The 11,701-nt window shown below is 46.3% G+C and overlaps 5 non-coding genes across 5 annotated transcripts; all 5 read right to left on the bottom strand.

Moving 5' to 3' along the window:
* Nucleotides 1–302: 302 nt before the first annotated feature.
* Nucleotides 303–493, bottom strand: LOC130331556 (U2 spliceosomal RNA). Its single transcript, XR_008874440.1, has one exon. It is a non-coding gene; the product is annotated as a U2 spliceosomal RNA (small nuclear RNA).
* Nucleotides 494–2,587: 2,094 nt separating this feature from the next.
* LOC130331560 (U2 spliceosomal RNA) lies at nt 2,588–2,778 on the bottom strand. The gene has a single exon (XR_008874443.1). It is a non-coding gene; the product is annotated as a U2 spliceosomal RNA (small nuclear RNA).
* A 2,082-nt stretch (nt 2,779–4,860) lies between these two features.
* Nucleotides 4,861–5,051, bottom strand: LOC130331561 (U2 spliceosomal RNA). Its single transcript, XR_008874444.1, has one exon. It is a non-coding gene; the product is annotated as a U2 spliceosomal RNA (small nuclear RNA).
* Nucleotides 5,052–7,139: 2,088 nt separating this feature from the next.
* LOC130331559 (U2 spliceosomal RNA) lies at nt 7,140–7,330 on the bottom strand. The gene has a single exon (XR_008874442.1). It is a non-coding gene; the product is annotated as a U2 spliceosomal RNA (small nuclear RNA).
* Nucleotides 7,331–9,425: 2,095 nt separating this feature from the next.
* On the bottom strand, nt 9,426–9,616 carry LOC130331562 (U2 spliceosomal RNA). Its single transcript, XR_008874445.1, has one exon. It is a non-coding gene; the product is annotated as a U2 spliceosomal RNA (small nuclear RNA).
* Nucleotides 9,617–11,701: the final 2,085 nt, after the last annotated feature.

The raw sequence follows: 11,701 nt of genomic DNA on the forward strand, positions 1-11,701 counted from the left end.
CATTCAGCACCCACCCGCTATCAAGGCAGCTGCCTATCATGTCATGCCCTACCTGCACAGGTGTGCTGGCTACTCAAATGATCCAATTAAGGAGGCCATTTAGTCAGCAGCAGCAGAAGTCCTGTGCCTGGACGCTCCAACAGGGGCCAGACACAAGCAGAAGCAGAAGCAGCAGAAGCAGCAGCAGCACCACCTTTTGTTTATTGGCTGCAGCAGCAGCAAGGCCCACAGGGCTGGCTAGCTGGCTAGCCAGCAAGCAGGTAGCAATGAAAGTAGGAATCTTTCTTTTTAACCCTGTAAGGGGGTGGTGCACTGTACCCGAAGATACTGCCATATCGGGTCAATGCATAGGGCGACGGAAGCAAGCTTCGAAATCGGCCCCCGTTCTCAAAAATCCATTTAATATATGGTCCCCAGATAGGGGACGTATCAGATATTAAACTGATAAGAACAGATACTACACTTGATCTTAGCCAAAAGGCCGAGAAGCGATAACCGTGAAAGGGGCGGGCCCAACAAGGTCCCCTTCATGGGCACTATCACTGCTTGCTGTCAGGGAGGCTGCCAGACAATTTTCCATGCACACTCTGGGCTGGGGGGCAGTCAACCACCAGTACACACAGCAGAACCTAAACCCATACCATTATTGCTAAGCAGCAAGACAGGGGCCCATTGCACTCCCACGGGGCCTTTTTAAATGCAATCCATAACCCGGATTTGCCAGGAACCCTTCTTACTCCTCCTACTTGCATGTGACACTGGGCTTAGGATCTGCATAGGAAACACACACACAAGCACACACCTACCTTTGTTGCCTGCAGATGCCTCCTTGGCTGTCCCCAAACGGTATCAAACCAACACCCACGGGAAGCTGTAAGCATAGAGGACATGCCTGCACCCCATTGGACTTACCTGTGTGGGTTAAATCCGGGTTATTTGACAACCTATGGCGGTGATGGTTCTGCTCAGGCAGAGCAGTGCTGATGCTCCTCATAAAGCTGTCGCTGCTGTGAAGGTTCTAGGTGACATCACAAATCCCTTTGGTTACATACACAACAAAGCTGGGTTGTTGTTGTTTACACTCTGCAAGGCCTGTGGAAGTGAGTGACATCATAGCACTGTAGTTCTGAGGGTTCAAGATGGATGCAACAATCTCCTGTTGCTTCTATGAAGGCCGTAATAGACGACATCACCAAACAGCTCCATAGTCACATACACAGCAAAGGAGAGATGTTGTTTACACCTAGTGATGTCAGTGGTATTGAGTGACATCACAGCACAGTGCTAAGGCTCCTGGGCCTGGACACAGCAGCGGCTGCAATATCTCAACGGAGAATACGTTTATATCTATGTGTGTGTGTGCGCATATATATATATATATATATATATATATATATATATATATATATATTTCTCCGCCGAAATCACTTTTAAACCCATTTCCACCTTTTTTTCCCTTCTCTTCCTCTTACTTTTTTTTCACGTTTTTTTACGTTTTTCTCCTTTTCGCCTCTTTTCTGGGCGTATTATTCTTCTTTTTCTTCTTTTTTTTCGTCTAATGCATACCCCATCAGTGCAGCAATGCTTATTCAATACCGCCAGCAGATGGAGACACTGGGGGATAATTTTCTAAGGATTTATACTGATTTTTCCTGTCTGAATTTGTCGCACAGAAAGTTGCAGGCCAAATATGTGTGACATTTCTGCGACTTTAGCTTCTAGAGCATTTTTACAACATTATACATAGGTGCTGAATACATAAAAAGCGACTGTTCAGCGACAGACAAGTCGCATCGGCTGAAAGTAGGCCAGAATGTCAGTCCATGTTGGAGCAGGTTTAGATACAGTCTAAAGCATAGATCTCAAAGTCTGTGCACAGAATTTAGCAAGGGCCTCGCACCTTCTGATGCATCAGGTAGGTGCACAATAGCATAGCCTAACCCTCTGTACTTTGGTCTATATTGATGCGGGACATAGATAGCCAGCTGATGACCAATCCATTAGTGCAATGGATGGCTGGAAGCATTTGTCTTTGCCTTTGCAATACCACAGAAGCAATGCATGGTCAATGTACAGCAATGACACACCTGTGTGAACAGCCAGGAGACCCCCCCCCCCCCCCCCATGTTATGTTACATAGTTACATAGTTAGTACGGTCGAAAAAAGACATATGTCCATCACGTTCAACCAGGGAATTAAGGGGTAGGGGTGTGGCGCGATATTGGGGAAGGGATGAGATTTTATATTTCTTCATAAGCATTAATCTTATTTTGTCAATTAGGAACATTCAGCACCCACCCGCTATCAAGGCAGCTGCCTATCATGTCATGCCCTACCTGCACAGGTGTGCTGGCTACTCAAATGATCCAATTAAGGAGGCCATTTAGTCAGCAGCAGCAGAAGTCCTGTGCCTGGACGCTCCAACAGGGGCCAGACACAAGCAGAAGCAGAAGCAGCAGAAGCAGCAGCAGCACCACCTTTTGTTTATTGGCTGCAGCAGCAGCAAGGCCCACAGGGCTGGCTAGCTGGCTAGCCAGCAAGCAGGTAGCAATGAAAGTAGGAATCTTTCTTTTTAACCCTGTAAGGGGGTGGTGCACTGTACCCGAAGATACTGCCATATCGGGTCAATGCATAGGGCGACGGAAGCAAGCTTCGAAATCGGCCCCCGTTCTCAAAAATCCATTTAATATATGGTCCCCAGATAGGGGACGTATCAGATATTAAACTGATAAGAACAGATACTACACTTGATCTTAGCCAAAAGGCCGAGAAGCGATAACCGTGAAAGGGGCGGGCCCAACAAGGTCCCCTTCATGGGCACTATCACTGCTTGCTGTCAGGGAGGCTGCCAGACAATTTTCCATGCACACTCTGGGCTGGGGGGCAGTCAACCACCAGTACACACAGCAGAACCTAAACCCATACCATTATTGCTAAGCAGCAAGACAGGGGCCCATTGCACTCCCACGGGGCCTTTTTAAATGCAATCCATAACCCGGATTTGCCAGGAACCCTTCTTACTCCTCCTACTTGCATGTGACACTGGGCTTAGGATCTGCATAGGAAACACACACACAAGCACACACCTACCTTTGTTGCCTGCAGATGCCTCCTTGGCTGTCCCCAAACGGTATCAAACCAACACCCACGGGAAGCTGTAAGCATAGAGGACATGCCTGCACCCCATTGGACTTACCTGTGTGGGTTAAATCCGGGTTATTTGACAACCTATGGCGGTGATGGTTCTGCTCAGGCAGAGCAGTGCTGATGCTCCTCATAAAGCTGTCGCTGCTGTGAAGGTTCTAGGTGACATCACAAATCCCTTTGGTTACATACACAACAAAGCTGGGTTGTTGTTGTTTACACTCTGCAAGGCCTGTGGAAGTGAGTGACATCATAGCACTGTAGTTCTGAGGGTTCAAGATGGATGCAACAATCTCCTGTTGCTTCTATGAAGGCCGTAATAGACGACATCACCAAACAGCTCCATAGTCACATACACAGCAAAGGAGAGATGTTGTTTACACCTAGTGATGTCAGTGGTATTGAGTGACATCACAGCACAGTGCTAAGGCTCCTGGGCCTGGACACAGCAGCGGCTGCAATATCTCAACGGAGAATACATTTATATCTATGTGTGTGTGTGCGCATATATATATATATATATATATATATATATATATATATTTCTCCGCCGAAATCACTTTTAAACCCATTTCCACCTTTTTTTCCCTTCTCTTCCTCTTACTTTTTTTTCACGTTTTTTTACGTTATTCTCCTTTTCGCCTCTTTTCTGGGCGTATTATTCTTCTTTTTCTTCTTTTTTTTCGTCTAATGCATACCCCATCAGTGCAGCAATGCTTATTCAATACCGCCAGCAGATGGAGACACTGGGGGATAATTTTCTAAGGATTTATACTGATTTTTCCTGTCTGAATTTGTCGCACAGAAAGTTGCAGGCCAAATATGTGTGACATTTCTGCGACTTTAGCTTCTAGAGCATTTTTACAACATTATACATAGGTGCTGAATACATAAAAAGCGACTGTTCAGCGACAGACAAGTCGCATCGGCTGAAAGTAGGCCAGAATGTCAGTCCATGTTGGAGCAGGTTTAGATACAGTCTAAAGCATAGATCTCAAAGTCTGTGCACAGAATTTAGCAAGGGCCTCGCACCTTCTGATGCATCAGGTAGGTGCACAATAGCATAGCCTAACCCTCTGTACTTTGGTCTATATTGATGCGGGACATAGACAGCCAGCTGATGACCAATCCATTAGTGCAATGGATGGCTGGAAGCATTTGTCTTTGCCTTTGCAATACCACAGAAGCAATGCATGGTCAATGTACAGCAATGACACACCTGTGTGAACAGCCAGGAGACCCCCCCCCCCCCATGTTATGTTACATAGTTACATAGTTAGTACGGTCGAAAAAAGACATATGTCCATCACGTTCAACCAGGGAATTAAGGGGTAGGGGTGTGGCGCGATATTGGGGAAGGGATGAGATTTTATATTTCTTCATAAGCATTAATCTTATTTTGTCAATTAGGAACATTCAGCACCCACCCGCTATCAAGGCAGCTGCCTATCATGTCATGCCCTACCTGCACAGGTGTGCTGGCTACTCAAATGATCCAATTAAGGAGGCCATTTAGTCAGCAGCAGCAGAAGTCCTGTGCCTGGACGCTCCAACAGGGGCCAGACACAAGCAGAAGCAGAAGCAGCAGAAGCAGCAGCAGCACCACCTTTTGTTTATTGGCTGCAGCAGCAGCAAGGCCCACAGGGCTGGCTAGCTGGCTAGCCAGCAAGCAGGTAGCAATGAAAGTAGGAATCTTTCTTTTTAACCCTGTAAGGGGGTGGTGCACTGTACCCGAAGATACTGCCATATCGGGTCAATGCATAGGGCGACGGAAGCAAGCTTCGAAATCGGCCCCCGTTCTCAAAAATCCATTTAATATATGGTCCCCAGATAGGGGACGTATCAGATATTAAACTGATAAGAACAGATACTACACTTGATCTTAGCCAAAAGGCCGAGAAGCGATAACCGTGAAAGGGGCGGGCCCAACAAGGTCCCCTTCATGGGCACTATCACTGCTTGCTGTCAGGGAGGCTGCCAGACAATTTTCCATGCACACTCTGGGCTGGGGGGCAGTCAACCACCAGTACACACAGCAGAACCTAAACCCATACCATTATTGCTAAGCAGCAAGACAGGGGCCCATTGCACTCCCACGGGGCCTTTTTAAATGCAATCCATAACCCGGATTTGCCAGGAACCCTTCTTACTCCTCCTACTTGCATGTGACACTGGGCTTAGGATCTGCATAGGAAACACACACACAAGCACACACCTACCTTTGTTGCCTGCAGATGCCTCCTTGGCTGTCCCCAAACGGTATCAAACCAACACCCACGGGAAGCTGTAAGCATAGAGGACATGCCTGCACCCCATTGGACTTACCTGTGTGGGTTAAATCCGGGTTATTTGACAACCTATGGCGGTGATGGTTCTGCTCAGGCAGAGCAGTGCTGATGCTCCTCATAAAGCTGTCGCTGCTGTGAAGGTTCTAGGTGACATCACAAATCCCTTTGGTTACATACACAACAAAGCTGGGTTGTTGTTGTTTACACTCTGCAAGGCCTGTGGAAGTGAGTGACATCATAGCACTGTAGTTCTGAGGGTTCAAGATGGATGCAACAATCTCCTGTTGCTTCTATGAAGGCCGTAATAGACGACATCACCAAACAGCTCCATAGTCACATACACAGCAAAGGAGAGATGTTGTTTACACCTAGTGATGTCAGTGGTATTGAGTGACATCACAGCACAGTGCTAAGGCTCCTGGGCCTGGACACAGCAGCGGCTGCAATATCTCAACGGAGAATACGTTTATATCTATGTGTGTGTGTGCGCATATATATATATATATATATATATATATATATATATATATATTTCTCCGCCGAAATCACTTTTAAACCCATTTCCACCTTTTTTTCCCTTCTCTTCCTCTTACTTTTTTTTCACGTTTTTTTACGTTTTTCTCCTTTTCGCCTCTTTTCTGGGCGTATTATTCTTCTTTTTCTTCTTTTTTTTCGTCTAATGCATACCCCATCAGTGCAGCAATGCTTATTCAATACCGCCAGCAGATGGAGACACTGGGGGATAATTTTCTAAGGATTTATACTGATTTTTCCTGTCTGAATTTGTCGCACAGAAAGTTGCAGGCCAAATATGTGTGACATTTCTGCGACTTTAGCTTCTAGAGCATTTTTACAACATTATACATAGGTGCTGAATACATAAAAAGCGACTGTTCAGCGACAGACAAGTCGCATCGGCTGAAAGTAGGCCAGAATGTCAGTCCATGTTGGAGCAGGTTTAGATACAGTCTAAAGCATAGATCTCAAAGTCTGTGCACAGAATTTAGCAAGGGCCTCGCACCTTCTGATGCATCAGGTAGGTGCACAATAGCATAGCCTAACCCTCTGTACTTTGGTCTATATTGATGCGGGACATAGACAGCCAGCTGATGACCAATCCATTAGTGCAATGGATGGCTGGAAGCATTTGTCTTTGCCTTTGCAATACCACAGAAGCAATGCATGGTCAATGTACAGCAATGACACACCTGTGTGAACAGCCAGGAGACCCCCCCCCCCCCCCATGTTATGTTACATAGTTACATAGTTAGTACGGTCGAAAAAAGACATATGTCCATCACGTTCAACCAGGGAATTAAGGGGTAGGGGTGTGGCGCGATATTGGGGAAGGGATGAGATTTTATATTTCTTCATAAGCATTAATCTTATTTTGTCAATTAGGAACATTCAGCACCCACCCGCTATCAAGGCAGCTGCCTATCATGTCATGCCCTACCTGCACAGGTGTGCTGGCTACTCAAATGATCCAATTAAGGAGGCCATTTAGTCAGCAGCAGCAGAAGTCCTGTGCCTGGACGCTCCAACAGGGGCCAGACACAAGCAGAAGCAGAAGCAGCAGAAGCAGCAGCAGCACCACCTTTTGTTTATTGGCTGCAGCAGCAGCAAGGCCCACAGGGCTGGCTAGCTGGCTAGCCAGCAAGCAGGTAGCAATGAAAGTAGGAATCTTTCTTTTTAACCCTGTAAGGGGGTGGTGCACTGTACCCGAAGATACTGCCATATCGGGTCAATGCATAGGGCGACGGAAGCAAGCTTCGAAATCGGCCCCCGTTCTCAAAAATCCATTTAATATATGGTCCCCAGATAGGGGATGTATCAGATATTAAACTGATAAGAACAGATACTACACTTGATCTTAGCCAAAAGGCCGAGAAGCGATAACCGTGAAAGGGGCGGGCCCAACAAGGTCCCCTTCATGGGCACTATCACTGCTTGCTGTCAGGGAGGCTGCCAGACAATTTTCCATGCACACTCTGGGCTGGGGGGCAGTCAACCACCAGTACACACAGCAGAACCTAAACCCATACCATTATTGCTAAGCAGCAAGACAGGGGCCCATTGCACTCCCACGGGGCCTTTTTAAATGCAATCCATAACCCGGATTTGCCAGGAACCCTTCTTACTCCTCCTACTTGCATGTGACACTGGGCTTAGGATCTGCATAGGAAACACACACACAAGCACACACCTACCTTTGTTGCCTGCAGATGCCTCCTTGGCTGTCCCCAAACGGTATCAAACCAACACCCACGGGAAGCTGTAAGCATAGAGGACATGCCTGCACCCCATTGGACTTACCTGTGTGGGTTAAATCCGGGTTATTTGACAACCTATGGCGGTGATGGTTCTGCTCAGGCAGAGCAGTGCTGATGCTCCTCATAAAGCTGTCGCTGCTGTGAAGGTTCTAGGTGACATCACAAATCCCTTTGGTTACATACACAACAAAGCTGGGTTGTTGTTGTTTACACTCTGCAAGGCCTGTGGAAGTGAGTGACATCATAGCACTGTAGTTCTGAGGGTTCAAGATGGATGCAACAATCTCCTGTTGCTTCTATGAAGGCCGTAATAGACGACATCACCAAACAGCTCCATAGTCACATACACAGCAAAGGAGAGATGTTGTTTACACCTAGTGATGTCAGTGGTATTGAGTGACATCACAGCACAGTGCTAAGGCTCCTGGGCCTGGACACAGCAGCGGCTGCAATATCTCAACGGAGAATACGTTTATATCTATGTGTGTGTGTGCGCATATATATATATATATATATATATATATATATATATATATATATATATATATATATTTCTCCGCCGAAATCACTTTTAAACCCATTTCCACCTTTTTTTCCCTTCTCTTCCTCTTACTTTTTTTTCACGTTTTTTTACGTTATTCTCCTTTTCGCCTCTTTTCTGGGCGTATTATTCTTCTTTTTCTTCTTTTTTTTCGTCTAATGCATACCCCATCAGTGCAGCAATGCTTATTCAATACCGCCAGCAGATGGAGACACTGGGGGATAATTTTCTAAGGATTTATACTGATTTTTCCTGTCTGAATTTGTCGCACAGAAAGTTGCAGGCCAAATATGTGTGACATTTCTGCGACTTTAGCTTCTAGAGCATTTTTACAACATTATACATAGGTGCTGAATACATAAAAAGCGACTGTTCAGCGACAGACAAGTCGCATCGGCTGAAAGTAGGCCAGAATGTCAGTCCATGTTGGAGCAGGTTTAGATACAGTCTAAAGCATAGATCTCAAAGTCTGTGCACAGAATTTAGCAAGGGCCTCGCACCTTCTGATGCATCAGGTAGGTGCACAATAGCATAGCCTAACCCTCTGTACTTTGGTCTATATTGATGCGGGACATAGACAGCCAGCTGATGACCAATCCATTAGTGCAATGGATGGCTGGAAGCATTTGTCTTTGCCTTTGCAATACCACAGAAGCAATGCATGGTCAATGTACAGCAATGACACACCTGTGTGAACAGCCAGGAGACCCCCCCCCCCCCCATGTTATGTTACATAGTTACATAGTTAGTACGGTCGAAAAAAGACATATGTCCATCACGTTCAACCAGGGAATTAAGGGGTAGGGGTGTGGCGCGATATTGGGGAAGGGATGAGATTTTATATTTCTTCATAAGCATTAATCTTATTTTGTCAATTAGGAACATTCAGCACCCACCCGCTATCAAGGCAGCTGCCTATCATGTCATGCCCTACCTGCACAGGTGTGCTGGCTACTCAAATGATCCAATTAAGGAGGCCATTTAGTCAGCAGCAGCAGAAGTCCTGTGCCTGGACGCTCCAACAGGGGCCAGACACAAGCAGAAGCAGCAGAAGCAGCAGCAGCACCACCTTTTGTTTATTGGCTGCAGCAGCAGCAAGGCCCACAGGGCTGGCTAGCTGGCTAGCCAGCAAGCAGGTAGCAATGAAAGTAGGAATCTTTCTTTTTAACCCTGTAAGGGGGTGGTGCACTGTACCCGAAGATACTGCCATATCGGGTCAATGCATAGGGCGACGGAAGCAAGCTTCGAAATCGGCCCCCGTTCTCAAAAATCCATTTAATATATGGTCCCCAGATAGGGGACGTATCAGATATTAAACTGATAAGAACAGATACTACACTTGATCTTAGCCAAAAGGCCGAGAAGCGATAACCGTGAAAGGGGCGGGCCCAACAAGGTCCCCTTCATGGGCACTATCACTGCTTGCTGTCAGGGAGGCTGCCAGACAATTTTCCATGCACACTCTGGGCTGGGGGGCAGTCAACCACCAGTACACACAGCAGAACCTAAACCCATACCATTATTGCTAAGCAGCAAGACAGGGGCCCATTGCACTCCCACGGGGCCTTTTTAAATGCAATCCATAACCCGGATTTGCCAGGAACCCTTCTTACTCCTCCTACTTGCATGTGACACTGGGCTTAGGATCTGCATAGGAAACACACACACAAGCACACACCTACCTTTGTTGCCTGCAGATGCCTCCTTGGCTGTCCCCAAACGGTATCAAACCAACACCCACGGGAAGCTGTAAGCATAGAGGACATGCCTGCACCCCATTGGACTTACCTGTGTGGGTTAAATCCGGGTTATTTGACAACCTATGGCGGTGATGGTTCTGCTCAGGCAGAGCAGTGCTGATGCTCCTCATAAAGCTGTCGCTGCTGTGAAGGTTCTAGGTGACATCACAAATCCCTTTGGTTACATACACAACAAAGCTGGGTTGTTGTTGTTTACACTCTGCAAGGCCTGTGGAAGTGAGTGACATCATAGCACTGTAGTTCTGAGGGTTCAAGATGGATGCAACAATCTCCTGTTGCTTCTATGAAGGCCGTAATAGACGACATCACCAAACAGCTCCATAGTCACATACACAGCAAAGGAGAGATGTTGTTTACACCTAGTGATGTCAGTGGTATTGAGTGACATCACAGCACAGTGCTAAGGCTCCTGGGCCTGGACACAGCAGCGGCTGCAATATCTCAACGGAGAATACGTTTATATCTATGTGTGTGTGTGCGCATATATATATATATATATATATATATATATATATATATATATTTCTCCGCCGAAATCACTTTTAAACCCATTTCCACCTTTTTTTCCCTTCTCTTCCTCTTACTTTTTTTTCACGTTTTTTTACGTTTTTCTCCTTTTCGCCTCTTTTCTGGGCGTATTATTCTTCTTTTTCTTCTTTTTTTTCGTCTAATGCATACCCCATCAGTGCAGCAATGCTTATTCAATACCGCCAGCAGATAGAGACACTGGGGGATAATTTTCTAAGGATTTATACTGATTTTTCCTGTCTGAATTTGTCGCACAGAAAGTTGCAGGCCAAATATGTGTGACATTTCTGCGACTTTAGCTTCTAGAGCATTTTTACAACATTATACATAGGTGCTGAATACATAAAAAGCGACTGTTCAGCGACAGACAAGTCGCATCGGCTGAAAGTAGGCCAGAATGTCAGTCCATGTTGGAGCAGGTTTAGATACAGTCTAAAGCATAGATCTCAAAGTCTGTGCACAGAATTTAGCAAGGGCCTCGCACCTTCTGATGCATCAGGTAGGTGCACAATAGCATAGCCTAACCCTCTGTACTTTGGTCTATATTGATGCGGGACATAGACAGCCAGCTGATGACCAATCCATTAGTGCAATGGATGGCTGGAAGCATTTGTCTTTGCCTTTGCAATACCACAGAAGCAATGCATGGTCAATGTACAGCAATGACACACCTGTGTGAACAGCCAGGAGACCCCCCCCCCCCATGTTATGTTACATAGTTACATAGTTAGTACGGTCGAAAAAAGACATATGTCCATCACGTTCAACCAGGGAATTAAGGGGTAGGGGTGTGGCGCGATATTGGGGAAGGGATGAGATTTTATATTTCTTCATAAGCATTAATCTTATTTTGTCAATTAGGAACATTCAGCACCCACCCGCTATCAAGGCAGCTGCCTATCATGTCATGCCCTACCTGCACAGGTGTGCTGGCTACTCAAATGATCCAATTAAGGAGGCCATTTAGTCAGCAGCAGCAGAAGTCCTGTGCCTGGACGCTCCAACAGGGGCCAGACACAAGCAGAAGCAGAAGCAGCAGAAGCAGCAGCAGCACCACCTTTTGTTTATTGGCTGCAGCAGCAGCAAGGCCCACAGGGCTGGCTAGCTGGCTAGCCAGCAAGCAGGTAGCAATGAAAGTAGGAATCTTTCTTTTTAACCCTGTAAGG

The sequence above is a fragment of the Hyla sarda genome, unplaced genomic scaffold (genome assembly GCF_029499605.1).
Source record: "Hyla sarda isolate aHylSar1 unplaced genomic scaffold, aHylSar1.hap1 scaffold_3512, whole genome shotgun sequence".
Lineage (NCBI taxonomy): Eukaryota > Metazoa > Chordata > Amphibia > Anura > Hylidae > Hyla > Hyla sarda.